At 36.4% G+C, this 19,398-nt stretch overlaps 1 long non-coding RNA gene across 1 annotated transcript in view; it reads right to left on the bottom strand.

Annotated features, from left to right (window-relative positions):
• Positions 1-8,052: 8,052 nt before the first annotated feature.
• Positions 8,053-19,398, bottom strand: part of LOC142548094 (uncharacterized) — a 117,655-nt gene continuing 106,309 nt past the window's right edge. The window contains exon 3 of the long non-coding RNA XR_012820881.1: positions 8,053-8,103. This is a non-coding gene — a long non-coding RNA (uncharacterized LOC142548094). The remainder of the gene's footprint in view (positions 8,104-19,398) is intronic.

The following is a 19,398-nucleotide window of genomic DNA, read 5'->3' as shown; positions in this document are numbered from 1 at the left end:
CTTATTCTTTACTGTGGCTTTATTCAACTGTCTATAATCGACACAAAGCCTTATAGACCCATCTTTCTTCTTCACGAATAAAACTGGAGCACCCCAAGGTGAAAGACTTGGTCTTATATATCCTTTAGCCAATAGATCCTCAAGTTGTTCCTTTAGTTCCTTCAGTTCAATTGGTGTCATCCTATGAGGAGCTCTAGAAATAGGCTGTGTACCTGGCATCAACTCAATGTTGAAATCAATCTTTCGGACTGGAGGAAATCCTGGAATTTCATCTGGAAACATATCTGAAAATTCAGTAACAATTGGAATATCTTCCAATTTAGGTACTGACCTTGAAATATCTATTGCATAAACCAAGAAACATTATGCTCCTTTCTGCAACAAACGATTCATGGACAAAACAGATATCAAAGGAATCTTAGCTCGAGAACCTTACCATAAAACGTCCAGTGATCTGTGATATCAGGCCTAAACTTAACAATATTCTGAAAACAGTCTACAGTAGCCCTGTATCTTGTCAACATGTCAATACCAACTATGCAATCAAAATCAGACATTCTCCAACACAATGCAATCAAGCTCAATGACATTATCCTCATAACGAAATTCACAACCACTTATCATTTCAGCTGACCTCATCACTTTGCCCAGTGGAGTAGAAATAGATAATATAGATGATAATGGCATAGAATTTAATGAATGCAAGGAGACAAAGTGCTCAGCTATGAAAGTATGTGATGCACCAGTATCCATCAAAACATAAGCAGGATAACCTGAGAGAAAACAATTACTTGCAATGACATTATCTGGAGCATTATGTGCCTCATCCTCAGTGAGTGCAAAAACTCGGGCCTGCTGTCTAGGTGGATGTCCTGTCCTGTAGCTCCCACTCTGTTTGTTCTGATCTGACCGGTCTGACTGTTGATAGGAATAAACTGCAGGGTCTGACGATTCTGGTGAGATATCTGTCTCGATGATCCCCCACTCTGAGATATATCGCTGCCATGGTTAGGACACACTCGAGCATAGTGTCCTACCTGGTTACACAAGTGGCAAGCTCCCGAGACTCCTCTACACAGATCGGTATAATGTCTACCACCACACTGACCACAAGTTGGGCCTGAATAACCAGTGCTATGAACTGAACTAGATTGTCTCGATCCACTAGAACTCGAAAAATTACCGCAATGCCTCTTAAATTGCTTGACTCTAGCCCAAAACTGCTCTCTTATGTTGCCACTGTTACCGCCAGTATTACCCTGTCTGAACTGATGTCGGAACTGTGGCTGTTGGGGTCGTGAATATTGAGAACCTCTCTGCCTAATGATTCCAGTTTCAGATCCCTTGGCTCGATCAAGAGCCTCAGTAAAATTGTTAGGCCTTCCGGTATTAACCAAGGTAAAGATATCAGGGTTAAGACCATTTATGAAGTGATCGGCCTTAGCTTCTTCATCGGATGCTACATGAGGATCAAATCTCAGTAAATTCGAGAACTTAGAAACATAGTCCTCAACATTCAGATTTTCCTGCTTTAAATTTGCAAACTCGGCTCCCCTATCTTTCTTGTAAGACGTAGGAAAGAAACGCAGATAAAATTCAGAGTTAAAAATATCCCAGGTAACAATCGTACCTTGACCCTCTAAAGCTTTCTTTGTCATGATCCACCAACTCTTAGCAACATCTAATAACTGATAAACAACTAATTTGATTCTACGATCATCTGGATACCCAACAGATTCAAATAGTTGATCTATATCCTCCAACCAGTTCTCACACTCTAATGCATTTTCGGTACCCTTCAACATCGGTGGGTTCAAAGACTGAAATCATGCTAACAGCATCTCCATCGGAGTCGGAGTTATATCCATCTGAGTATGAGTAGCACTGTCCTGATCTTGTGCCACTGGTATATTCTGTTTAGGTCTACCACAACCTCGACCTCGAGTAGCCATGTCTGATGTACAATTGATCAACACATATAAAATCACAATATCATAATCATCTCAATCTTGTATCGAGCATCTCTGGCTCTCGAGACTCAATAAATCTCAAAAATCTCGAATAAAGCTCAACAATAGAGTATCTCAATTATGATCATGTATTTCACATTATGGCACAATGAAAATGCTAGTAAATATATCGCATGATCAATCAATTCGAACTAACTTGATCTACCTTGTTCCCAAATATCTTACGCTCTGATACCATCTAATGTGGGGCCCCGTGAAACGTCGTGCTCTTTTTATTATTTTAATAGTACTAGAAATTTTTTAAAAAAAAAACACTCAATTTTCGGCCATGTATATTTGCCACATGAAAATATTTTTATAAAATATTTTACTCTTTAAAATAAAACATCAAACAACTAGCATTTTAAAAATCAAGTGAAATAGTCATAAAACTAAAATCGTCTACTGTTTACCAAACCTAAAAAGCAATAATTTGAAAAGTAAAACCCATAATAAACCTGTAGAACCCGTAAATTAGACTGCATATAAGCCATGCATAATTTCTAGTATTTTAAATTAAAATGATTTTTTTATTGCATGAGTATTTAATTACTTTTCTTTGAATATAATTATTTTACGCAGTAGTTTAATTACTACCATTTCAGTTAAATAAGTGAGGCCGGACTGGAGTTGGAGTATTGAGATAAAACTTAATATTAAGAAAACATTCTTAGAATTTATTTTAGTTAAATAATAAGTTAATTTAATGTAAAAGAATGTTTAAGGAATTAATTAAGTAATTCAAATATTTAGCCATGCATGCAAGATAATGTCATTTCCATAATTAATTTATTAATTCACTAAAAGATTTAATAGGTATATAAAACACTAGAGATTTAAAAATACAACATTTAAGAAAATTTCCCCTCCATTTTCATTATAATTTTCGGCCCCTCTTCATTTAATTTAAGAATTTGTTGTCAATCCAATTATTTAATTATCTTTCCTTATCCATTTTCTTGGGAGATAATTCTGTCACATTTAATCTTCAATAATTAATATTTAAGCAGTACTTGATAAGTACTGCTACTGGTTTTAGCGCAGTACAAGTTCTTCTGGTTTTCTGCTTATTTATATCTACTAGTTTTATACTTAAGCCAGCATCTACTGGTTTTGTACTAGCATCTCCACAACAAAATTAAGTCTAACACACTTGTAGAATTTCTAAGAAATTATTGATGGTTCTTGGTTGCTAGTCGAGTAAATTTTTGAGGATTTCATATAATCAATAGCGATTCGAAGACTACGACAATCTTTAGGATTATAAATGTACAATTTGAGTTTTTTAAGTATCTATGAAAATGTAAGATTAATTATGAGAATTTATTTAGGATGCATGCTCTACATAGTCGAATTTAAGGATGGAATTGCATGAATTGAGAATTGTAATAACTAATAATTTGAGGACCTAAGTGCAAAACAAAAATTCTAAGGGACTATTTTTGAATTTACCAAATTTTGGGATTTAATTTTGAGTTCGAGAATTTAAAAGTTCAATGAGGTAAAGATGGAAAATTTTATGGGGACAATGATGCAAATTTCGTAGAGTTGTAGGGCCAAAATGTAAATTTGGAGAACTGTAAGGGCCAGATTGCAAGTTTCAAAATTTTAAGGATGTAATTGCGAACTTTTGAGGAACACTTGGGATTTTAAGTATTTATAGAAATGTAAGACGTGTTATGGGAATTAATTTGGGTTTAATAAACTTAAGACTATTGGACCTTATGATACGAAAAATCTATAAAATGAAATTGGGAATACTGAGGACTCATGGGTAATTGTGGAATTTTCGAGATTTAGAAAAAAAAATGGATGATATTCGAGGAAAGTAAGAATTAATTTTACAATTTTAAGAAATTTTAGAACTTATTTAGTAGTAAGTGAGAATTGAATGGTTTAAATAGTAGGAATTTTCGGTTATTTAGGCTCGAAGGAAATATAGAATATTTTGATATTTGGGTTATAATGTTATAATGAATGGTAACCAAGGACATTGTAAGATGAATCAATCTTAGGTAGTGAAAATTTAAGCGTAAGTGAAATAATGTTGTGGCAAATTAAGAATTTAAAGTGATGACGATTTAAGGTAAATTTGATCGGTTAGTTAAGTTATAAGGATAAACATTGAGTTAGTAAATTTTTGGGAACATAAGTTTGATGTGTCACAAGTTTTAGTCATGATCTTAACAGTTAAGATTACACCTTGTGAGAATTTAAAATTTTTAAGAAAGTTGGGTACGATGATGGTTAGTTTAATTGGTAGACGCACGTAAGAGGTGAGGTAGACACCTTGTCTTGATAAATTTTGGAAGTCATTAACAAACTTGGGACTAAACGGATATGTGTATTGGAATTATTTTATTCAAAGCTATTTGGATTAGGTAAGTTTGAATTTCAAATTTATGGGATATTTGTTCATACGGAAATTTTAGGTGAAATAAAAACGAAAGGGAATTAGTTGTGTTCAATATAAGTTATCAATTAATGAATATTAATATTTTTTTTTATCAAGTAAGAAATCTAAAAGATTGATATGGAGATTCTAGAATTCTATGGGTTATAAGTGAAATTGATTTATTAAAGTTAGTCTAATGCTACCATGGGCTAACTTATTAAGTTTATATGCTAGAATTAAGTAAGCATTAAGGATACATAAGAATGCGACACTTGTTCCAATGAGGAAGTTCAGAGTCCTAGGCCTCAACTAGATTGTAATTGGGAAGATGATAGTTTAAGCAGGTAATTGATGCTAGAAGTGTTATTATTAAGGTAGAAGGTCGATGTTGTATAATTGAGTTTTATGGATTAACGTTATTCGAGGTTTAAGATTTACAACGATTTCACATCCCGGATGCACTTGTAAATAAAAAGTTATGTAAGTTTAGTGCCGTGAGATAAAGATTTGATTCAAGGATTTTAGGCTAATACTACAATGAGATTGAAATAAGGTGTAACCTTTAAGCGTTCTACTGAGAATAGGAGTCGATCAGTAAATTTTGGTACAAAGGTTTCTTAAGTCGAATTGCATAAATGATAATATAATAAGTCGATGAATATTACGAGTATAGTATAAGAAAAGTAAGGTGCGATAAGTTTGGACATCCATCTCTAGTATGAGAAACTGCGGGATAAGTCAAAATCGGGGCTATAGTTGAATAGAACTAAGTCACCATAAGTTGTTTTAAGTTGCGATTCACAAACGAGGATTTCGATAGACAAATTTATTTAGGATTGAGGAGACGTAAGGACAGCTTAATATTTATCTTATCAGAGTAGCGCATCGGAAGCGTGGATTATTAGGATTCTAGAATTAAGAGTATAAACTTTTGTTTATCAAGGATAAGCGAATTTCGAGGACGAAATTTCTTTTAAGGGGGGAAGGGTTGTAGAACCCGTAAATTAGACTGCGTATAAGCCATGCATAATTCCTAGTATTTTAAATTAAAATGATTTTTTTATTGCATGAGTATTTAATTACTTTTATTTGAATCTAATTATTTTACGCAGTAGTTTAATTACTACCTTTTCAGTTAAATAAGTGAGGCCGGACTGGACTTGGAGTATTGAGATAAAATTTAATATTAAGAAAACATTCTTAGAATTTATTTTAGTTAAATAATAAATTAATTTAATGTAAAAGAATGTTTAATAAATTAATTAAGTAATTCAAATATTTAGCCATGCATGCAAGATAATGTCATTTCCATAATTAATTTATTAATTCACTAAAATATTTAATAGGTAGATAAAACACTAGAGATTTAAAAATACAACATTTAAGAAAATTTCCCCTCCATTTTCATTATAATTTTCGGCCCATCTTCATTTAATTTAAGAATTTGTTGTCAATCCAATTATTTAATTATCTTTCCTTATCTCATTTCCCTCAACTTTTTCTAGATAGATATCCTCCCCAACTTTTAAATCACTACCAAATAAATTAATTACACAATATTCCTACCCAAATCTTAGTTGATGGAAATCGATCACCCCTCTCCCTCATTTAAAAGATTTAAATTAGTTAACAACTCAATTCCTTGATCTCCTTCCTTATCTATTTTTTTTTTGAGATAAATCTCTCACCTTTTTAATTTCCCAATAATTATTAATTTTTAATTATCCCACCTCATTTTGTTATGATAAAAATCAGCCCTCCTTTAAGTTTGAAAGATTTTATTAGTTGGCAATTCATTTCTTAATTATCTTTCCCTTAATCTTTTTCTAGATAGATATTCTCCCCACTTTAATCACCATCAATTAATTAATTAAACAATATTCCTCCATTGATCCTAGACCATAAAATCGACCAAATGCACCCTCATCCACCCCAAAAATCTTTTGTTATCAATCTCTTAACAAACTCATAAATAGCAAGATTTATTCTTCCTTTTTATCTTGCAAATTCCCATCTTTCATCTAACCATTCCCTCCCCTCCTCTTCACCGAAAATCTGAGAGAGAATCATAGGAACTTCAGTGTAAAAATCGTGAGAAAACCGTGAGGAATTAAGAGAGAAAATCGAGTTGCAAGAAAGAAAGAAAAGAACTCCGTCTCCTCCGCGTCGCGTCGTCATATCGATTTGTTTTCGTATCAAACAAATCTAACGCATGTATATGTTTTTATCCGCTCCTCAATCAAGTCATATACTGATTTTTAACATCTCATGTGCATGATTTTTAACCATAAAAACCGAAATACATGACAGCAATTTTCTAAAGCATGTACAGAATTTTCTTGCCTTCCTTGTGCACTTCACGTTTCTGCAGGTTTTGATGGTTCCAGGGGTTGGCTCACGTCCAGGATTTCTAGGCTGCATCTAGGATGAGTAAAGGGCGTGTTAGGAAGGGATACGTCCATTGTTAGCAGCCCTTTTCCCCCCTTGTACCACGTTTGACAGCAACTCCCCCAAGCTTGCCATTCAAGTCTCGGTTTTCATTGCTTGCTGTCAAAGAGGATGTTTCTGATCTTGGCTGCCTTAGGGGCTATAGCCATAATTAGAAAATCACCTTGGCATGAATAGGACGTGACCAATATGCCCCTTTCATGGCTTGGTTCACGTCCCAATCTGTTTTTAAAAATAAACAAGAACAGCCCCATTGGTCTTTGAAAATTCTGGATGTTTGTGTGAGTTGAGTTTCGAGTTCTAGAGTGTTGTGTGAATCTTGGTTGGCTTATAGCCCTTAACCACGATTAATACAATACCTCTTGATGTCTAGATCGTGCCATGGTCAATCAAATGGCCACTAGAATGACAAGGGACAGCAAATGAAGTAGTACACCCCACGCACGCAAGGGTGCTTCTCGGGTGGGAGTTTCGGGTTTGTTTCTGATGTGGTTCGAATTGTGGCTGGCTTAGGGCCCTTAGCCATGGTTCAAATCATTCCTTAGGGTGTTGGTAAGAGCCTCTGGTTGGTGGTTCAAGCCCCAATGGCCGGTAGTCTCGAAAACGACACAAGAAATCGAAGGCACAGCTGCTGTAATTTTTGACAGCAAACGTGCTGCGGTTCAGAGGCGTGTTCCGGGTTCTTGGTTGGCTTTTAGTCTATGGTCTTGGATTGTACCGTGCCTCATCAAGTTAGGAAGGTCATGTTTTTGGCCGTTCATGATTCGGATCATTTTAGAGGTCGTATGAGAATTTACGGTGCAATGTGCTAAAATGACAATCGAAAGAGCGTTTCACGTTTTTGGCCTCCATTCACTAAATTTCGAGTACTGTAAATTTAGGAGCATTATTTCATCATTTTAGGTGTATTTTAATCATGACTATATGATGGTTCGGTGTTGGTCCGGGTTGGTACGTAGTCATGATTAAATACGAAGTCGTTGGGCGTAGTTGTCGCGTTTTCGGATTTAATTACATAGTTTGGTCAAATAAATCCTTTGCATATTTTCATGTTAGATGTAAGTCGCAGCGAGCCTGGGAGCGATATAACCCAATCAGTAAAATTATCACAAGGATATTTAATGTTGTTATTTAATTATATTACAGTGCAAAAAATATCCATTTTGAGATTTATGCGATATTGCTTTGGGCCACTTTACTATCATTACTTCACCCGGTCGCCAGTTACCGGTCAGTTCAGTTTTGTACCACCTAGTATACTGTGGCATTAGTCTGATCAGACGATTATTATTTCAACCGGTCGTCAGTTACCGGTCAGTTCAGTTCAGTTCAGTTCAGGGGCCATTTGCGTAGACCATAATCTCACCAGAAAATTATTACATGCTATTTCATTACAGGGCTCCAAGGAGCAAAAATTTTCACTACGATTTTCAGTTCAGTTATGCACGTACTATAATTAATCATGACACAATATTTTACGTTATGCCTCAGGACATGATATTTTCACTTGCATGCGATTTTATTATTTAATTTACTTGTTATTTACGATATATGCATGCTGAGTCTTTAGACTCACTAGACTTGATTGTTGTAGGTACTGACGATGTCGGGACCGAGGGCGGGGACCAGTGAGCTGGCTTGGGTCGGCAGTAGTGGAACCCGAGGACCTCATTTTTCAACATTTATTATTTTATGATCAAATATTCTTATCTGTCGTTGGATTATTTTTAAACGGTTATTTTGCAAACATTAAACTCTTTCGCTGCCATTTTGAATATTAAACGTTACTTATTAGTTTAATTTGTGAATGAGACATTTTAATTATTTAAAAAGAAATTTTTTTTATTTTCCGCAAATTTTCAAACACGAATTTTCGGGCCTTTATAGCTGGTATCAGAGCCTATGTTCTTGTAAAGGGTTGTACTACTACTGACCTCGAGAAGCTCACGAAGTCACGTCTTCGGTCTGTAAGTTTTACATTTATGCGTTTTATTTAAAGCATGAATTATTTCAACTGCATGTTCTCATGAAGTATTTTTACGTTCAGATTTTCAATTGTTCAGTATTTAATTAAATTTAAATAAATTATGGAATTATGCATGTTGGTTACGTATGGGTTATTTAAGGAATTTTCGAAATTTAGGAGCAATTGGAAAATTTTTGGGAAAATTAAGAATTTATTTTGCAATTATTACGGAAATTGGGGACTAGTTTAGCAATAAACGATAATATGATGGGTTAAATGATAAGAATTTAGCTATTGGTCATTAGGAAATGTTGGAAATCATTTGACTATATTAATTTTTGGGTCAACAGTACTGATGTTCTCCAAATGGGTCATAAGTCAATCTTGAAAATTATGAATGTTTTTGGGACTTTGTTGAGGATCGGGTTGAGTTTAGAAAGGGGGGTTGAATAAACTCAACGGACAAACTTAATCGATTTTACAGAATGATGTGCTAGAATCTTGTTAAAGATACTAGCAGATTTTTGTTCAAGTTTAAAGACCAGCAGATCACAAGATAATGTGTGGAAACGATATGTTGGTTAGTTGGTGAAAAATAATGAAACAGAAAAACAGTAGATGACACAGGGTTTGTTTCTGGAAGTTCGAAGATGAATCTTCTATGTCTCCCCTTCTTCTGTTTCCAGAAGGTATTACTAAAAGACTTTGGTGAATACAGTACAACAGTTGTACACACCCACTTCAACAGGACTTACCCTTCGTCTACTGAAACTCTTAGTTTTACAACTCAACTACTTGAATGATCTTAAGTTCTGGAAAGGACTCTTTTCCAGGTTACAGATTCTTCTATTAATGAGATAATGAAGTGAATAGCTTAAGATGAGATAATGAAAATATCTAGCACAATATGATCTCAAGTGATCAAATGTATGCAATGAAGCGTGTGCTGCTCTTTCAGTGTTGAGCTTTTGAGATAGCTGAAAGTTCTAGCGATGCTCGAATGATATTTTTCTGATTGAGATTCGTTCACTCCTTTTCTTGAAAAGTCCTTCGTCTACATATATAGGCTTCATCCAACATGTCTAAAATCTGAACGGATCTTTTGACTTTTCAGCGGTTCAGTTTTATTTCTGAAAATGGACCCTGCAGAATACATTAAAGCAATCAGTCTCAGTTCATACCAAAAATGGTAAGCCGTCTTAAATGTTCCCGTACAAGCATTTAATGGCATTTAATGAAACAATAAATGCTAGTATCACGTTAATAGATCAACGGTAATATTTAAAGACTTGAGATACACAAAATTCTGCTAGTGTTAATTTCGAGTTATGTGTTCCTTCTAGTTCTGGTTTTAGCAAGGAAGTCACTTGTTAAGTAGATTAAGCAGTACTTGATAAGTGCTGCTACTGGTTTTAGCGCGGTACAAGTGCTTCTGGTTTTCTGTTTATTTATATCTGCTGGTTTTATACTTAAGCCAGCATCTACTGGTTTTGTACTAGCATCTCCACAACAAAATTAATTCTAACAATTTCCCCCTTTGTAGTGATGCCAAAACCTAGATGTTCCTTAAAACGTTAGTAGAACAGATTGAGAAGCAGATAAAAGCTATTAGTATCCAGAAAATCAAGACAAGAAAATAAAACTAATTTGTTCTGATATCTCTGAAAATACCTTCATCTGGATCTTGATCCCTTACAGAAGAATGAGGTCTGCTGCTACTTGCTCCAGTTCTCTCTCCAAATCTATTGTCTTCCCACTTTTTGGCATCACTATCCTTAAATTGAGTGATTAGATCATCAACTCGGCCTATGAGGGTTTGGATTCCTGCATTCAGCATTTCCAAGTATGGTGCTTGGCTCGAAACTCTGTCTGACATATTTGTAAGAGATTGAAATTGAGATTCAATCTTGGTATCAAGGAGTTCCAGCTTCGAATCCAAGGCTTCGACTTTGGTAGAAACTGCTGAAATTTAGGAGTGATGATCAGAAACGGTCTTGTTGAGATCACTTTGACCAATCAAAATGAGACCTTGATTGTGGAAAATATTCTTCTTGAACAAACTGAATTCGATAGAAAATCTCGTCAAAGATTCACTGGTGTTTGCGACTTCTTTTGATATACGTTCTTGACTAGATTTGACGTGACCGCTATGCTCACTGTGTTCATAAGAGAGCTGTTTGACAATCTCATATAGATTATGAAGTCCTCTTTGAAGAGTTTCCATGGCATGTTCAAGAGCAGAGGTCTCAGAAGGTGAAGAAGATTCAACAAGAGCACAGTTGCTTGATATCTTCCATTCTGGCGATGCGCTCAGGAGAATGCTGAGAAGAAATAATAAGAGCAGTACACGGTGCAACTTCTGCTTGAGTGATAAATGCTGGTTCTGGTTCGGCAGAGGGACCTTCTGAAGCAGTAGTTGGATCTGTTGGCCTTGTTTTTGGTTGTTGCAAATCAGCAGAAGGTTCAGTAATAGCTCTCGGCTCAACAGTAGAAGGTGAAGTAGGCAACAGAGTTGCCATTTCAGCTTGATGAGCTTCTGAAAAATGTTTAAGCTCTGGAAGAGATGAAGAAGTAGTATCAGTGACATTAGCATATTCTGGAATGGATTGGACTGGAGGAGGATTAGCAGAAGTAGTAATAACTGGCAGTGAGTCATCCTGTGCTGCTTGAGTCTGCACAATTGATTCGATCACTTCATCAACCGATGCCAGATCATGAACAGAAATAAGTGAGGATGATTGAGTAGGAGCTACTTGAGGTGCAGGAGTACTAGAGACATTGACTTCAGAAGAAGCTTTAGCTGGTTCCTCAACTAACTGAGTCTTCAAAATTGCGGGGATGGTATTGATACTAAATTTTGAAGGCTGAGAAAAAGCCTTCTCCTTGGTAACAATTTTCTCAGACAAAATTGTCAGCTGCTCCGACAAAAGTTGAATGACGTTCTGATCATGAAACGCAGTAGGACCAGTAGAGTCAAAATTCGACTTCAACGTTTTCAGAACAATGTCCATATTCTGCTATTTGACTTGATCCAGAATGTAGTTTCGGCGATTGATGGCTTCTATCACATTTTTTGTCTTGGCAACAGCAAAAACCTTTTTCTCATTTTTCACAGTTTGAGCAAAAATTACCGGGAGTGTTCAAAAAGATGATTGGATGGTAGACTCTTACCTTGAGCCAATCATCAAAAAATTTCATGTCTTCTCTGGTTGAATTATCAATTTCTTCCAGATGAAGATCGATTGCTGTTTGAATGATTGATGTGGCCACCGGTGACTGAGACAACTCGGTAATCTTGCCTTTCCCTTTTCCAGAAGTAGCAGGGACTACTGGTTTGAAAGCAGAAGAACCAGTAGCAGATTCTCTAATGACCACACGAGAAGTTGGTCTGAAAAATTGAGCAGTTGAAGGTCCTAATTCAATGGCTTTTGCTTTGGTGGATGGGACAGCTTGTGGAAAAACTTGTCGAAGAGGAACAGTCTCTAATTCAGCAAGAGCTGCTGTTTTCTTGATGCGGATGGTGGTGCGAGGCTTCTTCTTGGATGGGGTGGGAGGCAATGAAGTTTGTTGAGTGGGTGCTGCTGATTCTTCTGATTCCGTTTTGTCAGAATCAGACACAACCACAACTCTTTTTCTTTTGATTTTCTTCTGCCCCTCAGCCTGAGATTCCCCAATTTCCTTCTTTATAGCCACAAACTCACCAACTGTTGGCTTTGGCCTTAAGGGAAGCACACTATCAGCATCAGTCATGGTGACCGAAGAGCCATCCTCTTCTGTTGTTCTGGGAAAACCAGCATCTTTCAACATTTTACTGATTTGCACAGCAAATCCACTACCTTTCCGTAGAATCATATCTTTCATAATTCAAAACAGAAAGCGACCCCAATCCATTTTCTTTTCTGAAGTGATGGCCACCATCACTTGAACCTTCTCTTTGGTCAGTTTGTCGAAAGTTCCAGCCTTGACCAACAAGGCTTTTGCCATGATATCAGCGAGTACCGGGTACTCAATTTTCAATAGCTTCTTGAAGAAGGAAGGTGAAAGCTCTTCTCCAGTGGCTGAAAAGTTTTTCAAAGCAGTAGACATCTCTTCCTTTGTGATATCCGAAAGCTCACAAGGTCCAGAAATCGGTAGAAAGAAGGTGGAACTGAGAAATGCAGCATCAATGGAGATTGATGCATCTCCCTGTGTGTAATTAATCTTTACCTCGACAACTTCTGTTTTGGCGCAGAAATCCAGAAGAGCGGACTTGTAGATAATAGCAGGCGATTCCAAGAATTTGCGAAGTCCAGATTTTTCCAAGGATTTGAACATCTTAACGAGGGTCTCATCCTTAATAGTGAGAACAGATGCAAAGTTCACCTGATAAGCATTCAAAGTATAAGCTGCGACCATTTCTGAGTTGAAAAAGATTTGAGGTAGATTAATAGTAGATGCAAGAAAGCAGTAGATGCAAAGTAATGATCTGAATTTGTAAAGTGCAATGAAAGAGAAAAATGAACGATTAAAAAGAATGAAATGTACAGCCGTTAGTAAACATAGGGACACGTGTCGATATGTTTATGGTTGGTAGAGAGAGAAAATAGGAGTGTCAGTTACTCTACTCATTTCAAATTTTAAAAAGATTTAGTAACAAAAATTGGCGGGCTGTCCGAGGCGGTTGCTGAATGAACAGAAACTGATTTGTCGTTTCATGATAATATCTACTGGAAGAAGGTAAATTGCTGAAACAAATGCAGCACTTCGACAACTTCTGGTAGATACATTGTTTTATCGAAAAGACAAATCAGTTTCTAATATAAATGCCATAACAATGTTCCCATTCAATTAATGCAGTAATAAAGGATATTAAACACCAAATGACTCTTGGCAAACTTTCAATCTGAACCGTTGATAATGAACAGTCGCAAGGATCTTTATCTCCCTTGAATACCACTATAAATACCTGCACAAGTTAAACAATGTTAATCGTACATAAGATCAAATGAAAACTAATGTGAATGAAGAAGCAGAGTCTGATCCAGAAGCCGAAGCAAGAATGTTCAGAAGACAAATTGCTGCGTTTTCTAAGAAGATGTTTGAAGATATCGTTCTTTATATAATGATCCTTGGATCAAACTCCTGGAGTTGTAATTTGAACAATCAAAAAGATTATTTGCTCTTATTAAGATTAGGCTGCAACATCATTCCCTTCCATAAGCATTCTAATGCAATAAGAGACTGCTAGGTGGATAGATGATACTTAAAAGCTTAGTAGGATAATCTGTGTAATCATTCTGCTGATATCTTCAATTGTACCCCTTGTAATGTAATGCATCTGATTATATGAATAAAAGATTTTGTTTTTTCATACCTCTTGTGATGTTCTTATTTCTGAATATTTCTACTGGATTAGAATAAAGAAACAGAAGACACGTGAAAACAGAAGATAATAAACAGTAGTTATGATAAATCAATTAATCCGAGAACATTACGAAAATACGAAAACTTATTCTCGGGAAGTGGTTTGGTAAATATGTCTCCTGCTTGCTGATCAGTATGAATATATTCCAAACGAATATCCTTCTTTTGTACATGATCTCTAATGAAATGATGTCTGATATCAATGTGCTTCGTTTTGGAATGGAGTACTGGATTATGCGATATAGCAATTGCACTGGTATTGTCACAAAGTATAGGTGATTCAGAGACTTGAACTCCATAGTCTTTAAGTTGTTGTTGTATCCAAAGCATTTGAGAACAACAGCTTCCAGCAGCAAGATACTCTGCTTCTGCAGTTGACGTGGCTATAGAAGTCTGCTTTTTGCTAAACCAAGAGATCAACCTGTCACCAAGAAATTGACAAAAACCACTTGTGCTTTTCCTATCCAGTTTACATCCTGCATAATCAGCATCTGAGTATCCAATAAGATTAAACGATGAGTCCTTGGGATACCAGAGGCCTACATTTTGAATACCTTTCAGATATTTTAAAATTCTTTTTACAAGCAATGAAATGTGATTGTTTAGGATTAGATTGAAATCTAGCACATATGCAAACAGCAAACATAATATCGGGTCTACTGGCAGTAAGATATAACAATGAGCCAATAAGACCACGATACTGAGTTACCTCTACTGGAGTTCCCCCTTCATCTTTATCAAGTTTGGTAGATGAGCTCATAGGAGTGGAAGCAGCAGAGCATGCTTCCATCCCAAACTTTTTCAGAAGTTCCTTTGTATACTTAGCTTGATTGATGAAGATTCCAGTATCAAGTTGCTTGATTTGAAGTCCTAAGAAAAATGTTAATTCTCCCATCATGCTCATCTCGAACTGTTCCTGCATTAACTTAGCAAACTTTGCACATAATTTGGGGTTAGTAGACCCAAATACAATATCATCAACATAAATTTGAACTAATAATATGTGTTTATTTTTGACTAGGGTAAACAAAGTCTTGTCCACGGTACCAACGGTGAAATCATGGTTAATAAGGAATTGTGAAAGTGTGTCGTACCAAGCCCTAGGTGCTTGTTTCAGACCATACAATGCTTTGTGTAATTTAAAAACATGATTCGGTAATAGGTGATCAGAAAAACCTGGAGGCTGTTCAACATAGACTTCCTCTTGTAGTAGACCATTGAGGAACGCACTCTTCACATCCATCTGATACACTTTGAAATTTTTGAAAGCAGCGAAGGCTAAAAATATTCTGATAGCTTTGAGCCTAGCTACTGGTGCAAAAGTTTCATCATAGTCTATTCCTTCTTCTTGTCTGAATCCTTGTGCAACTAATCTTGCTTTGTTTCTGATAACTATTCCTTCTTCATTTAGTTTGTTTCTGAATACCCACCGGGTTCCAATGACAGCTTGGTGAGATGGTCTAGGTACTAGAAACCAAACTTTATTCCTCTCAAATTGATTCAGCTCTTCTTGCATAGCTTCTATCCAATTGGGATCCAGAAGAGCTTCTTCAATCTTCTTTGGTTCATCTTGAGAAATAAAAGCAGCATGCATGTATTCATTCATCATCTGTCATCTGGTCCTTAGCGGAGCTGCTGGATTTCCAATCACCAAAGATGGAGGATGAGATTTTCTCCAGACAAAAGGATTTAGATTATCTTTATATAAAGCAGTAGATTGTTTTGGAATATCAGCTGCTAGTTCTGGAGTGTCAGCTGGTGGTTCTGGAATATGACTGTCTGGTTCTGGATTTTGAACATCCTTGATGCTTGCTTCTGCATCATCTTCACTATCTAGTTCCAGATGAACCCTGCCTAACCTGTTACTGAGATTAGATATGTTAGTAATCTCGGGAGCACTGCTGTCTTCATCAAAGACAACATGAATAGATTCTTCAACATTGAGTGTTTTATTATTGAAAGTTCTAAATGCCTTACTAACTGCTGAATATCCAAGAAATAATCCTGCGTCAGATTTTGAATCGAATGCAGCTAAATGATTTTTACCATTATTATGCCACAAAGCATCTACAACCAAAAACATGAAAATAAGATACATTTGGTTTACTCCCTGTCCATATTTCGTAAGGAGTCTGATTATTCCTCTTGTTGATCATTGTTCTGTTTTGTGTGTAGCAAGCAGTATTAATAGCTTCTGCCCAGAAGCGCTGAGAGATGTCTGCATCAGCTAGCATTGTTCTAGCAGCTTCTTTAAGTGTTCTGTTTCTCCTCTCAGCTACTCCATTTTGTTGGGGCGTCCTGGCAGCTGAATATTCATGATGAATGCCCTGTTCATCTAGATATATCTCAAGAGTCTTGTTAGTAAATTCAGTACCTCGATCACTTCTGATTCTAATGACAGAAACTGATTTTTCATTTTGAACCTTTTTCAGAAGTTTGATCAGAAGGCTACTGGTTTGATCTTTTCCAGCAAGAAAGATTACCCAAGTAAATCTAGAGAAATCATCAACAACAACAAGGGTGTATCTCATTCCCCCTAAGCTTATGATAGGGATTGGACTAAATAAGTCCATATGCAATAATTCTAAACATCTTGAAGATGATTTGCTGTCTTTATTTTTGAAACTAGATCTTACTTGCTTACCAAGTTGACATGCAGAACATACATGATTCTTAACAAAATTTATGTCTGGCAATCCATCGACTAAGTTATGCTTTCTGAGATTGTTGATAGACTTAAAATCAGGTGATTCAATCTCTTGTGCCACAGCCAGTGTTTATCACTTAGAGATGCAACTAAACATGTAGGAGCAATGATATGATCTATGTTCCATGAGATTTTATAGGTGTTGCCATTTCTAACTCCGGTCAAAACAGTTGTGTCATCAGCATTTTTAACTGTGCAAGTGTGCTTCTGGAATGCTACTGAAAATCCATTATCACATAATTGACTAATACTGCATCAAGTTATAACAAAGATTTTCAACTAGGAGCACATCCTTAATAGTGATGTTACCATGGATAATCTTACTCTTACCCACGGTTTTACCTTTTGAGTTGTCCCCAAAGGTTATGTCTGGTCCAGTACAACTCACTATTTCTGATAGTAGACTCTTTTGTCCAGTCATGTGTCTGGAACATCCACTGTCCAAATACCATGTTGAGCTACTGATCTTGGCTTTCTTCACCTGTACCTGCAAACATAAATTTTAGTATCTGGTACCCAATCTACTTGGGTCCAAGCCTTATTAGTCCCTTTGGAACCCACATTTGTACAATCTTTGTACTTCGAGTATCCATGGAGGTGTGTGCAACAAAGGGTCTGTTATTTCTAACATTATGCATCTTAGAATGTTGTTCTTCCCTTCTGTTTCTGTTGTCTGGCCTGTATCTCTTCTAAACAGGTCTAGAATTGTAGTACTGATAGTTTTTAACCTTCATAGGAGGTTGTCTTCCTTAGTTGAATCCTCTACTGGATCCAGAACTCTGGTCAACTCTTTCCTTAGGTTCAACATAACCCAGACCATAATGCATCTTTTTGTTCATCTGATTTACATTCCTTTCAATTGAAGCAGTAGGTACTTCTGGTTTCTGTACCACACTGGATTTCACAAAATGAATGTACTTCGCTTTGCACATATCCAGTTTTGGCTTAGTATTCGTTTCAGAAGTGCCTTCATCATTACAAAATCCGAGACCACTCCTGTATCCAGATTGTTTTTGTAACTCTTGCATCTTTTCGAGTGAAATAGAGGACTTGTTCCAAGCATTCACCAGTAGCGATAACTTCTGGTTTTCAGAAAGCATCGTTTGGTAATCTGCTTTTACTCTTTCATTCTCAGTTTTTAATTTACTCATCTCAACTTGTAAATCATTACAGCTGTTTACTTGCAAGCAAGTTAACTTACTGTTCTGATCTCTTAAGTTCTGATTTTCAATCTTAACTTCCTCGAATGATTGAGAAAGTCTTGAATACTCTTCTACCATGTCGTGTTATGCTTTGACTAAATCAGTGCGTGTAAATTCATCAGAGTCAAAGTCAAATACCTCTCCGGATGTCGAGGTTGATTCAGTATTTGCCATCAGACATTTGATCTCATCTTCATCACTGTCACTTGAATGGCTTTCAGAACTAGAAGATTCGGAACTTGAGTCTGCCCATTTGGACTTACTTTCTTCTGCAATCATTGCCTTCCTATCTCTTCTGATCTTTTTATCATTTCGTTTGACACCCTTCTTCTTCTGGTCATCTTTCTTTGGTTTTGGACAGTCAGCAATGAAGTGTCCAACTTTTCCGCAGTTAAAACATGCCATATCACCAGATGGTGATTAATTTTGAAATTGCGGTTGGGACTTTGAAATGTTCTGTGATTCTTTCTCATGAATCTTGAAAACTTCTTACCAAATAATGACATTGCGTCATGGCTTATCTGTTCAGCGCTTCTCTCAGAAGTGCTCTCTATAGCGGTAGCAGAAGATGAACTTGAGGCAGCTGTAGCAGTAGAGTTAACAGTAGCTGCGAGAGCTTTAGTTGGTGGAATTGCTAAGGGCTCTTCTCCACTTCGAACTTCAAGTTCAAACTCATATGCCTTTAGATCTGAGAACAAGTCATGCAGTTCTAACTTGTTTAGATCCCTGGAAGCTCTCATTGCCATCGTTTTGACGTCCCACTCTCTGGGTAGGGCTCTCATTACCTTTAATGCAATTTCTCTGTTGCCAAAATCTTTCCCAAGGGCTGATAGTTCATTGACAAGACTGCTGAAGCGTTCATCAAATTCATTCATACTTTCTCCAGCCTTCATCTTCATATTCTCAAACTTCTGCATGGCTACAGACAGTTTGTATTCCTTAGTTTCTTCGTTTCCTTCACAGATCTGAATCAATTTTTCTCAGATTTCCTTGGCAGTAGGGCACATTTTGATTTTGCTGAAGGTATTTTTGTCGAGTGTCTTGTACAGAATGTCCTTTGCAACATTGTCAAGATTGGCTTTCTTCTTGTCCTCACTTGTCCATTCATATCTTGGTTTTTCCAGCATCTGAGGTGCACCTTCGGTGATAGCAACAGCTGGATTTAGCTTTAAGATCTTTAATGGACCATTTGTGATGACATACCACATGTCATCATCTTGAGCCGCAAGATGAGCTTTCATTCTGATTTTCCAGTCATCAAAGTCTTC

The sequence above is a fragment of the Primulina tabacum genome, chromosome 6 (genome assembly GCF_025594145.1).
Source record: "Primulina tabacum isolate GXHZ01 chromosome 6, ASM2559414v2, whole genome shotgun sequence".
In the NCBI taxonomy this organism is placed as follows: domain Eukaryota; kingdom Viridiplantae; phylum Streptophyta; class Magnoliopsida; order Lamiales; family Gesneriaceae; genus Primulina; species Primulina tabacum.
Note: the sequence above shows the minus strand (reverse complement) of the source record. Positions and strands in the feature narration are given on the sequence as shown.